The sequence below is a fragment of the Lissotriton vulgaris genome, unplaced genomic scaffold (assembly GCF_964263255.1).
Source record: "Lissotriton vulgaris unplaced genomic scaffold, aLisVul1.2 SCAFFOLD_4450, whole genome shotgun sequence".
Taxonomy (NCBI): Eukaryota; Metazoa; Chordata; class Amphibia; order Caudata; family Salamandridae; genus Lissotriton; species Lissotriton vulgaris.
The window spans coordinates 60,322-73,403 of NW_028248584.1; the positions used below are offsets into that span (position 1 = coordinate 60,322).

Genomic DNA, 13,082 nt, shown 5'->3' on the forward strand with positions numbered 1-13,082 from the left:
CGTGGGATCATGTGAGACCACGCAATTATGCACCCCGGAACTCTCCTCGCTAACCAACATACTGTGGAAAGCATAGCCTCCAGGAGAAGTCGTCTACCGGTGGTGACCAAATCATTACCCCCCAAATGCACTATGACTATGAACGGCGGTGACCTCATCCGCTCTAACAAACCCTCAAAAAATTCCTGAAACTGGTCAATACAGAGACCGCCCCTTCCGTAGAAGGACACTCTGTACCCGTATTCCCCAGGTACGTCAATCATGTCACCTGCTTTGAATACGTCTGCGGCCCGTCTCACGTATGAGTGGCCCACGACCCACACCTCCTTCCTCACAGCCGGTGACGTGCGACCGCTGGCCTGGTGTTGGGTCGACTGCACAGTCCGCCCTGCCGCGTAGGCTTGCGCAACTGAAAACAAACAAAAGACAAGAAGCGTGAGTACATGATTACAGCTTCACAACATGTGCAATCGCACATACCTCTTATAACAATTGGAGGACCAGCGCCCCACACGTTTCACTTGTTCTACATTAAGACCCCTGGCTGTAGCTTCAGTGGCAGCCCCTATTCGAAAGGAATGGGTCCCAAATTCGCCCGGGTCCAAGCCCGCTGCGGCAATGGCCATTGCAAGCACCCGCTGAAACTGAAACCTCGTCAGCGGGGTGGCGTCTGCATGCCTCAACAATGTCCCCCCCCATGATGCCACCCTTCGTGCTAGGTAATCTTCTAAGCACTGTACCGGACACATGGATGACTCGGGGTTCCTGCGAATGATCGTGCAGTCCCCTCTCCCATCTTGGTCAGTCTTGGACCTGAGAAAGGAGACAATCATCGCATCACCCCTGATCTGAACATGTTCCCTGCACAAGCCCCCCGTCACATCCTGTTTGTTCCTTGCAACTAGCTCACTAACTCTCATAGCCCCGTGAAATGCCAGCGTAAATGCAGTCCGGAACAAACTGGTCTCGAAAGGGGACGAGCATGTGTTAGGGAGTGTGGCCAGTAACTGGGACAACCTGTCTAAACCTATCGGTCGTCTTACGTCTACTCTGCGACCCTCTAGGCGTTGCCACCCACGCAGCGCTTTCTGTACTGTAAAAGACGCTGTTGGGTCCAGGATGCCATGGGCCCTGGCAACAAAAGAAATGGCGGCACGATGCCTTTGGGCCGTAGCCACCGATTTCCCAGCCCTACGTAAGGACATCAGAAAAAGTACAACCCACTCTTCCTGACCCCAAAGTCCCCCTCTCTCTGCCCCCAAAAAGGCTAAATAGGCCTGGAACGCCCCTTCATATGCCTTCCTTGTCCTGGGTGCTAGACTCTCTCCCACGAGGTGACGAAGTTCGGGGCACCGAGAGACCAGAGAGCTTCGGGGAAGGGTGCCGGCTCCGGGTCCGCTGAAGGAAGGAAACCCGAGAAAGCCTGCATGTGAAAACGAGACAGTGCATCAGCAGCCTGATTCATCACCCCTGGGACATGTTTTGCTCTGAATACCACGTTCAGTTGCATACACAGTAGGACAATTTCTTTGAGCAGCCTCAAAATCAATTTACAATGGGCTGCCTGACTATTGATGCATTCTACCACGGTCATATTGTCGGACCAGAACACGACAGAATGATCTCTGAACCCTTCTGGCCAGGTTCTCAGGGCCACCAGAATGGGAAATAGTTCGAGGAAAGCAATATTACTCGTTATCCCCTTCTCGTGCCACCATAGGGGCCACCTTTGAGCAGACCACTTTGTGCCGAAGATGGCGCCAAAGCCTATGCTTCCTGCTGAATCTGTCCATAGCCCAAGCTCTTCTGAGGACACGGCTGGCTTGTTCCAGACGACTCGGCCATTGAAGTCCGCCAAAAATGCTAACCAAATCCGCATGTCCTGGCGGACCTCAGCCGATAACCTCGTGCGATGATGACCCTCCTTTAGGCCAACCATCGCTTGGGCAATTGAGCGGGAAAAAGGGCGAGCCATTGGGATCACCCTTAAGGCAAAGTTCAACTTTCCCACTAATTGTTGCAACTGATGCAGTGTAACCTTAGATGCATTCAAACATACTTGGAGGGCTGCCCTGAATTTTAACACTTTGCTAGCTGGTAAACGGAAACACCCCTCCCTTGAGTCCAACTCGATCCCCAAAAACTCGAGGCAAGTCGTGGGACCCATAGTTTTACCCGGTGCCAATGGCACGCCAAAATGACCCATCAACACACAGAATTCAGCTAAGGCCTGAGCACATTCGGGATTTCCGGCGGGACCAAGGAACAAAAAATCGTCAAGGTAGTGCATTACATTTCGGAAACCCGTTTTCTTCGTGAACACCCATTGCAGGAAAGTACTGAATTGCTCAAAATAAGCACAGGATATAGAGCATCCCATTGGCATACACCTATCCATGTAAAATGACCCCTGGAACCCGAATCCCAAAAGACGCTGATCGTCTGGGTGTACCGGGAGCAACCGGAACGCTGACTCGATATCTGATTTCGCCATCAACGTCCCGGGCCCCAGGCGATTCAAGATGGCTACTGCCTCATCAAACGATGCGTATCGCACCGAACAAACTTCTGGATCAATTGCGTCGTTCACCGAAAGGCCGTGTGGAGCAGACAAATTATGGATCAAACGAAACTCACCTGGGTCCTTCTTGGGGACCACCCCTAACGGAGAACAAACAAAATCCGGTACCGGGAGTACACTAAACGGGCCAGCGACCCGTCCCCGGCTAACCTCTTTCTGAATTTTTTCTTGCACCACAGATGTATGTTGTAAAACAGAAAGTTGATTTTTGCAAATCCCTACACCCTGAAAGTCCCCTACCGGGATGCGGAAACCATGTGAAAAACCGTTCCGCAGCACCCCAGCAGAAGTACGATCCGGGTATTCACTGAGCCAGGGAATCATTGCCAAGGTATCAATCGGGGTTGGTAAAGGCGCCCCTCGGACTAGTTTAGACCTGTTTGGCGCCTCCCTTACCCCCATTCTCACCCGTTCTGGCTCTGCACGATGACTCAGGATGGGACGACCCACACGTACTACACTCATGTTTGAATTTACACGATCCCGGAGGTCTGGTACATTTCCCTTTGTTGAAATTAAAGCAGAAACCCTTCCTCCCTGTATTGCCTGCGGGCCTCGACTGATCGTCGGTGCTCGTACTTGGTCGAAAGGGCGTCCCCACATTTTGGCGGGAGTAATCTACAACATTGCTCCCAACCAATGGCATCTTTAACATTCCTGATTCTTTCATTTTATCCCATGTTACAGAATCGTAACAATCCCAAGTCAAACCCTTGTTATGTTCCTTTTCTTTCCTGAACAGATTGTCATAACAAAACCAATGGTTACCTTGATACGCTGTCGAGTAACCCATAATTCGTGATTGATAAATGGGAAATTCAGAAAGCAACTCGGGCCTACGTTCCCCCAAAATCGATGTAAAAATACCCCACGCATTGCCCCAGTTGCCAATATTCTCATTTACCTTAAAGGCGGCCATTTTCGCGCGCCAAACACTCGGATGCATTAGGTCCTTCTGACTTTTCACATGCTCCACCTCATAATGATCAACAAGCAAGGAGAAAATATTCACGTACTCCCCAGCCCAGATCTTTTCTTTTATAGCTAAAGGCACATGTTGTCCCAATCTCTCTCTACGAGAGGGTGCTGACTCGTCCCTTGCAATCGGCAATGGCCGCCTACCTGCACCGGACGCAGCTTCGGCCGCTTGCGGCTTGTCTATTCCCGCCAACGGCGCAGTCACTTTAGCTGCATCTCTCTTCTCACGAAGCCCTTTTATCAGCGCCTGTGCCTCGGCAGCCGTGGCGCCATCACTACTATCCCCCAACCAAGCTGCTAGCTGTGCTGCCAGCTCGGGGGGCATGTCTTCTTTGGATGTCGGGGTGACGACAACGGGGATTGGATTCCCCTCCATTGGTACTGGGGTCGGCGCCTCGAGCGGTACAGAGGGGACCGGGACGTCTCCACCGGCTGGAACCCTTCTCGGCCTCTTAGGTCTCCCTCCAGCCGGCGCAGGGCCCGAACCCTCCTCCCCGTCCTGTTTCGCCAACCGTTTCTTTATGTCGGACACCTCTTTGCAAAGGGCCCGCACCATCTGGTCGGTCGTCATTCTCTTTGCGACTTTCTTTGGCATTTCTCCGATGAAGTATCTAGAAGACAAAGAAAAAGATCAAAACGCTCAAAATTGGCTCTTCGTTCCGTCCCGAGCTCACGGGTAGCGAGGGGGTGCAGCTTCGGAGCACAAGAACAAGAGGACGTCTTCTGGTCTTGCGTCTCTTTTTATCCGTCTTCAGGGCGGGCGAGAACCCGCCCCTGCCTGCCCCTAGGGCGGGGCTGGCTACGTCGGTGTCTAGGCCAGCCCACTCTAGGGCGGGAAAAGGCGCGCCCCGGCTACGCCACTTCGGGCATACCAGCCGAGACGCGCCTCCCGCCCAAAAATGGCTTCCCGGGGGGATCGAGGCACTCCGCCATACGTTCGGGGGGACCGAGTGGTCGCCCCTTTCCATTAATACTTCTAAGAACTGAATGGAAACAAAATCGTAAAGTTTAGATAAGTCCCACTGAGCTTTGTACTTAGATCCCTGTTTTCAGAGTCCAGATTGACAAGCATAACACCATCAACCCACTTGTACTAGGTTGAGCTTTCCGTTTTGACAGAAGAGATTGCATTCACGGGGAAATCTTAATTTTTATTGCAAAATCTTATCTCACATAAAAAGTACTGTTCAACAGAGTCATAGCGTTACTTGAGTCCTTTGTGCAACATACTTCCCTAACATAGTTCAATGGGCAAGAGTTGAACAGAATAGAAAAGTAATACAATTCTGTTTGTCTTTGACTGTAGAAAATAAAAAATGTGAAATGTCCACATTGCTGCAGCAATTTGCTCCCCTGTCACATGGGAGGTTCCATGGTGTAAAGGTTAGCACTTTGGACTTTGAATCCAAGGATCCGAGTTCAAATCTCGGTGGGACCACTTTCATGACTTATGACCAAATCTTTTTCTGTCAAGTGTATTCATAAATATCATAAATCTAACACGGGTAGAGTGAAACATTAATTTATTGATTGTATTTTAAAAGTCTTTTTGATGTGAGCAAATTATAGAACTTTTAGAAAACATGGAAATTAAATTGCTCAAAATAATGAGACATTTTGTGAGCTGACTCTGTTTTCTCAAACTCATCACAAGGGGCTGATGCAAGATATTACTTGTTTAAATCTTACTGTTATTGATAAGGGGAACAAGGAACTTTATTAATTGGAAAGCCTTCATTAAAAGAAAACTTGAGGAATCAAATTGTGTATTTAGGGGACAGAAGAGATGAACTTTTAAATAACAATCTTGAAATTCAGACACACAGATATTTACACTCTGTTTTTCTAAAGTAAATCCATAACCATGAAGTAGAATCTTTCGAAAGACATGTCAGATGTATTAATCTGAATTCCTCTTTCAAAGAAATGCACAATTAAATGAACTGTGTAAGTCAAGAATGTTGTCAGATAAGAAATCAGCAAAATTAACTATCTTATTACTGATCATACAGATGAGAAAGAAAAAGAACCTCTTGCTCAAATTGTGGATGGGAAAGAACAGTTTTTAGTTTTCAGCTTCTGTACTTATGTTTATGATTAATTCATTTCTTTATATTGTATTATCGCTATCTAGATGGATATAGCCATGTATACATAGATACATACTTATACGTTGATAAGTTTCAGTATAAAACTTTGACGTTATGTTTTTCCAAGTCCAAATTCTAAGAAATTAGTGAAATATTAAATCTCATAATTCAAGCAGGTCCCACCGAGATTTGAACTCGGATCGCTGGATTCAGAGTCCAGAGTGCTAACCATTACACCATGGAACCCCGCCATACGTGAGGGATTTTTCCATTGAGACAAAAGAGAGCGCATCAGTGCGGGGGCTTTTCTTACATTGATGAAAAGATATCTCAGTTGACTGCTCATAATGTAAAGAGCGATAATGTGATTTGATTCTTTTCAGCTACATTCTCCATAACAGTGTTAAATGTGCAAACGTTTATCAGGACATGCAATTTACAAAATAATGATCATCTTTGACTGAAGAATATTAAAACATTCTACATTTCCAAACTACTACATCCATTTCTCTGTCTCTCACATGGGTGGCTCCAAAGAGCAATGGTTGGCACTTTGGACTTTGCATGCAAAGGTACCAGTCCAATTCTTTGAGGTACTTCTTTACTACTCTTGACCTTTTCCATTTCTGTCATCTTTGTTTATTGATAGCTCCAATCCAACACCAGTAGGTTGAAAGAGACAAATATTGACTCCTTTCAAAATGTCCAACAGCTTGAACAAGTTACAGAAATACAAACTTTATAATACTTTTACATCACATTCCTAGACAAAATAGTGTGACATTACAAAATCATATCCTGTTTTTCTCAAATGCATTTCAGAGGGCTGATTCCCAGCATTCCTTTTTGAAGATTTCCACACTATTGATAAGGCGAATATAGCACATTTTGAAAGAGATGTTTTCTTAAATCAAACCTAGAGAACCACAATGACGGTATCATTCAGATAGTAGAAATGTTTTTTGTATATTAGTATGGAAATTGTGAAATAAAACATTTCTCATGCTGATTTTCAACAGTCGATCTGCAATCATGAAAAATAAGCTTTTGCTTGGAGGCCTCAAAGGTACTGATCTAATTTTCTTTTTTACAATTATTCACAGATCGTATGATATGCTTTGTACAAATCAGCTATGTTGTTAGGTCAAAATTGATTAAAAAGTGACTATCTCAATTTCAGGACATATAGAAGAGGAAGGAGAAGGCGCTCATGTTTCAAATGCGGAGAGGCAACAACTGTTCATTATTTTCACCTCTATTAATTATATGTATTTTTATAATGTATATATTTATATTTTCCGATAAATATACATAGACATATAGCGATATATAGGGAGATACATACATATAAGTTGATACGTACAAGTTTATAAGTAAATGAGATGTTTTTCCAATTAATACTTCTAAGAACTGAATGGAAACAAAATCGTAAAGTTTAGATAAGTCCCACTGAGCTTTGTACTTAGATCCCTGTTTTCAGAGTCCAGATTGACAAGCATAACACCATCAACCCACCTGTACTAGGTTGAGCTTTCCGTTTTGACAGAAGAGATTGCATTCACGGGGAAATCTTAATTTTTATTGCAAAATCTTATCTCACATAAAAAGTACTGTTCAACAGAGTCATAGCGTTACTTGAGTCCTTTGTGCAACATACTTCCCTAACATAGTTCAATGGGCAAGAGTTCAACAGAATAGAAAAGTAATACAATTCTGTTTGTCTTTGACTGTAGAAAATAAAAAATGGGAAATGTCCACATTGCTGCAGCAATTTGCTCCCCTGTCACATGGTAGGTTCCATGGTGTAATGGTTAGCACTTTGGACTTTGAATCCAAGGATCCGAGTTCAAATCTCGGTGGGACCACTTTCATGACTTATGATCAATTCTTTTTCTGTCAAGTGTATTCATAAATATCATAAATCTAACACGGGTAGAGTGAAACATTAATTTATTGATTGTATTTTAAGAGTCTATTTGATGTGAGCAAATTATAGAACTTTTAGAAAACATGGAAATTAAATTGCTCAAAATAATGAGACATTTTGTGAGCTGACTCTGTTTTCTCAAACTCATCACAAGGGGCTGATGCAAGATATTACTTGTTTAAATCTTACTGTTATTGATAAGGGGAACAAGGAACTTTTTTAATTGGAAAGCCTTCATTAAAAGAAAACTTGAGGAATCAAATTTTGTATTTAGGGGACAGAAGAGATGAACTTTTAAATAACAATCTTGAAATTCAGACACACAGATATTTACACTCTGTTTTTCTAAAGTAAATCCATAACCATGAAGTAGAATCTTTCGAAAGACATGTCAGATGTATTAATCTGAATTCCTCTTTCAAAGAAATGCACAATTAAATGAACTGTGTAAGTCAAGAATGTTGTCAGATAAGAAATCAGCAAAATTAACTATCTTATTACTGATCATACAGATGAGAAAGAAAAAGAACCTCTTGCTCAAATTGTGGATGGGAAAGAACAGTTTTTAGTTTTCAGCTTCTGTACTTATGTTTATGATTAATTCATTTCTTTATATTGTATTATCGCTATCTAGATGGATATAGCCATGTATACATAGATACATACTTATACGTTGATAAGTTTCAGTATAAAACTTTGACGTTATGTTTTTCCAAGTCCAAATTCTAAGAAATTAGTGAAATATTAAATCTCATAATTCAAGCAGGTCCCACCGAGATTTGAACTCAGATCGCTGGATTCAGAGTCCAGAGTGCTAACCATTACACCATGGAACCCCGCCATACGTGAGGGATTTTTCCATTGAGACAAAAGAGAGCGCATCAGTGCGGGGGCTTTTCTTACATTGATGAAAAGATATCTCAGTTGAATGCTCATAATGTAAAGAGCGATAATGTGATTTGATTCTTTTCAGCTACATTCTCCATAACAGTGTTAAATGTGCAAACGTTTATCAGGACATGCAATTTACAAAATAATGATCATCTTTGACTGAAGAATATTAAAACATTCTACATTTCCAAACTACTACATCCATTTCTCTGTCTCTCACATGGGTGGCTCCAAAGAGCAATGGTTGGCACTTTGGACTTTGCATGCAAAGGTACCAGTCCAATTCTTTGAGGTACTTCTTTACTACTCTTGACCTTTTCCATTTCTGTCATCTTTGTTTATTGATAGCTCCAATCCAACACCAGTAGGTTGAAAGAGACAAATATTGACTCCTTTCAAAATGTCCAACAGCTTGAACAAGTTACAGAAATACAAACTTTATAATACTTTTACATCACATTCCTAGACAAAATAGTGTGACATTACAAAATCATATCCTGTTTTTCTCAAATGCATTTCAGAGGGCTGATTCCCAGCATTCCTTTTTGAAGATTTCCACACTATTGATAAGGCGAATATAGCACATTTTGAAAGAGATGTTTTCTTAAATCAAACCTAGAGAACCACAATGACGGTATCATTCAGATAGTAGAAATGTTTTTTGTATATTAGTATGGAAATTGTGAAATAAAACATTTCTCATGCTGATTTTCAACAGTCGATCTGCAATCATGAAAAATAAGCTTTTGCTTGGAGGCCTCAAAGGTACTGATCTAATTTTCTTTTTTACAATTATTCACAGATCGTATGATATGCTTTGTACAAATCAGCTATGTTGTTAGATCAAAATTGATTAAAAAGTGACTATCTCAATTTCAGGACATATAAAAGAGGAAGGAGAAGGCGCTCATGTTTCAAATGCGGAGAGGCAACAACTGTTCATTATTTTCACCTCTATTAATTATATGTATTTTTATAATGTATATATTTATATTTTCCGATAAATATACATAGACATATAGCGATATATAGGGAGATACATACATATAAGTTGATACGTACAAGTTTATAAGTAAATGAGATGTTTTTCCAATTAATACTTCTAAGAACTGAATGGAAACAAAATCGTAAAGTTTAGATAAGTCCCACTGAGCTTTGTACTTAGATCCCTGTTTTCAGAGTCCAGATTGACAAGCATAACACCATCAACCCACCTGTACTAGGTTGAGCTTTCTGTTTTGACAGAAGAGATTGCATTCACGGGGAAATCTTAATTTTTATTGCAAAACCTTATCTCACATAAAAAGTACTGTTCAACAGAGTCATAGCGTTACTTGAGTCCTTTGTGCAACATACTTCCCTAACATAGTTCAATGGGCAAGAGTTGAACAGAATAGAAAAGTAATACAATTCTGTTTGTCTTTGACTGTAGAAAATAAAAAATGTGAAATGTCCACATTGCTGCAGAAATTTGCTCCCCTGTCACATGGGAGGTTCCATGGTGTAAAGGTTAGCACTTTGGACTTTGAATCCAAGGATCCGAGTTCAAATCTGGGTGGGACCACTTTCATGACTTATGACCAAATCTTTTTCTGTCAAGTGTATTCATAAATATCATAAATCTAACACGGGTAGAGTGAAACATTAATTTATTGATTGTATTTTAAAAGTCTTTTTGATGTGAGCAAATTATAGAACTTTTAGAAAACATGGAAATTAAATTGCTCAAAATAATGAGACATTTTGTGAGCTGACTCTGTTTTCTCAAACTCATCACAAGGGGCTGATGCAAGATATTACTTGTTTAAATCTTACTGTTATTGATAAGGGGAACAAGGAACTTTATTAATTGGAAAGCCTTCATTAAAAGAAAACATGAGGAATCAAATTGTGTATTTAGGGGACAGAAGAGATGAACTTTTAAATAACAATCTTGAAATTCAGACACACAGATATTTACACTCTGTTTTTCTAAAGTAAATCCATAACCATGAAGTAGAATCTTTCGAAAGACATGTCAGATGTATTAATCTGAATTCCTCTTTCAAAGAAATGCACAATTAAATGAACTGTGTAAGTCAAGAATGTTGTCAGATAAGAAATCAGCAAAATTAACTATCTTATTACTGATCATACAGATGAGAAAGAAAAAGAACCTCTTGCTCAAATTGTGGATGGGAAAGAACAGTTTTTAGTTTTCAGCTTCTGTACTTATGTTTATGATTAATTCATTTCTTTATATTGTATTATTGCTATCTAGATGGATATAGCCATGTATACATAGATACATACTTATACGTTGATAAGTTTCAGTATAAAACTTTGACGTTATGTTTTTCCAAGTCCAAATTCTAAGAAATTAGTGAAATATTAAATCTCATAATTCAAGCAGGTCCCACCGAGATTTGAACTCGGATCGCTGGATTCAGAGTCCAGAGTGCTAACCATTACACCATGGAACCAAGCCATACGTGAGGGATTTTTCCATTGAGACAAAAGAGAGCGCATCAGTGCGGGGGCTTTTCTTACATTGATGAAAAGATATCTCAGTTGAATGCTCATAGTGTAAAGAGCGATAATGTGATTTGATTCTTTTCAGCTACATTCTCCATAACAGTGTTAAATGTGCAAACGTTTATCAGGACATGCAATTTACAAAATAATGATCATCTTTGACTGAAGAATATTAAAACATTCTACATTTCCAAACTACTACATCCATTTCTCTGTCTCTCACATGGGTGGCTCCAAAGAGCAATGGTTGGCACTTTGGACTTTGCATGCAAAGGTACCAGTCCAATTCTTTGAGGTACTTCTTTACTACTCTTGACCTTTTCCATTTCTGTCATCTTTGTTTATTGATAGCTCCAATCCAACACCAGTAGGTTGAAAGAGACAAATATTGACTCCTTTCAAAATGTCCAACAGCTTGAACAAGTTACAGAAATACAAACTTTATAATACTTTTACATCACATTCCTAGACAAAATAGTGTGACATTACAAAATCATATCCTGTTTTTCTCAAATGCATTTCAGAGGGCTGATTCCCAGCATTCCTTTTTGAAGATTTCCACACTATTGATAAGGCGAATATAGCACATTTTGAAAGAGATGTTTTCTTAAATCAAACCTAGAGAACCACAATGACGGTATCATTCAGATAGTAGAAATGTTTTTTGTATATTAGTATGGAAATTGTGAAATAAAACATTTCTCATGCTGATTTTCAACAGTCGATCTGCAATCATGAAAAATAAGCTTTTGCTTGGAGGCCTCAAAGGTACTGATCTAATTTTCTTTTTTACAATTATTCACAGATCGTATGATATGCTTTGTACAAATCAGCTATGTTGTTAGATCAAAATTGATTAAAAAGTGACTATCTCAATTTCAGGACATATAGAAGAGGAAGGAGAAGGCGCTCATGTTTCAAATGCGGAGAGGCAACAACTGTTCATTATTTTCACCTCTATTAATTATATGTATTTTTATAATGTATATATTTATATTTTCCGATAAATATACATAGACATATAGCGATATATAGGGAGATACATACATATAAGTTGATACGTACAAGTTTATAAGTAAATGAGATGTTTTTCCAATTAATACTTCTAAGAACTGAATGGAAACAAAATCGTAAAGTTTAGATAAGTCCCACTGAGCTTTGTACTTAGATCCCTGTTTTCAGAGTCCAGATTGACAAGCATAACACCATCAACCCACCTGTACTAGGTTGAGCTTTCTGTTTTGACAGAAGAGATTGCATTCACGGGGAAATCTTAATTTTTATTGCAAAATCTTATCTCACATAAAAAGTACTGTTCAACAGAGTCATAGCGTTACTTGAGTCCTTTGTGCAACATACTTCCCTAACATAGTTCAATGGGCAAGAGTTGAACAGAATAGAAAAGTAATACAATTCTGTTTGTCTTTGACTGTAGAAAATAAAAAATGTGAAATGTCCACATTGCTGCAGCAATTTGCTCCCCTGTCACATGGGAGGTTCCATGGTGTAAAGGTTAGCACTTTGGACTTTGAATCCAAGGATCCGAGTTCAAATCTGGGTGGGACCACTTTCATGACTTATGACCAAATCTTTTTCTGTCAAGTGTATTCATAAATATCATAAATCTAACACGGGTAGAGTGAAACATTAATTTATTGATTGTATTTTAAAAGTCTTTTTGATGTGAGCAAATTATAGAACTTTTAGAAAACATGGAAATTAAATTGCTCAAAATAATGAGACATTTTGTGAGCTGACTCTGTTTTCTCAAACTCATCACAAGGGGCTGATGCAAGATATTACTTGTTTAAATCTTACTGTTATTGATAAGGGGAACAAGGAACTTTATTAATTGGAAAGCCTTCATTAAAAGAAAACATGAGGAATCAAATTGTGTATTTAGGGGACAGAAGAGATGAACTTTTAAATAACAATCTTGAAATTCAGACACACAGATATTTACACTCTGTTTTTCTAAAGTAAATCCATAACCATGAAGTAGAATCTTTCGAAAGACATGTCAGATGTATTAATCTGAATTCCTCTTTCAAAGAAATGCACAATTAAATGAACTGTGTAAGTCAAGAATGTTGTCAGATAA

General features: G+C 40.2%; 5 non-coding genes across 5 annotated transcripts; 2 read left to right on the forward strand and 3 right to left on the reverse strand.

Annotated features, from left to right (window-relative positions):
* The first annotated feature begins 4,925 nt into the window (after nucleotides 1–4,925).
* On the forward strand, nucleotides 4,926–4,997 carry TRNAQ-UUG (transfer RNA glutamine (anticodon UUG)). Its single transcript has one exon. It is a non-coding gene; the product is annotated as a tRNA-Gln (tRNA).
* An 826-nt stretch (nucleotides 4,998–5,823) lies between these two features.
* TRNAQ-CUG (transfer RNA glutamine (anticodon CUG)) lies at nucleotides 5,824–5,895 on the reverse strand. Its single transcript has one exon. It is a non-coding gene; the product is annotated as a tRNA-Gln (tRNA).
* Nucleotides 5,896–7,442: 1,547 nt separating this feature from the next.
* Nucleotides 7,443–7,514, forward strand: TRNAQ-UUG (transfer RNA glutamine (anticodon UUG)). The gene has a single exon. It is a non-coding gene; the product is annotated as a tRNA-Gln (tRNA).
* Nucleotides 7,515–8,340: 826 nt separating this feature from the next.
* TRNAQ-CUG (transfer RNA glutamine (anticodon CUG)) lies at nucleotides 8,341–8,412 on the reverse strand. The gene has a single exon. It is a non-coding gene; the product is annotated as a tRNA-Gln (tRNA).
* A 2,445-nt stretch (nucleotides 8,413–10,857) lies between these two features.
* On the reverse strand, nucleotides 10,858–10,929 carry TRNAQ-CUG (transfer RNA glutamine (anticodon CUG)). Its single transcript has one exon. It is a non-coding gene; the product is annotated as a tRNA-Gln (tRNA).
* Nucleotides 10,930–13,082: the final 2,153 nt, after the last annotated feature.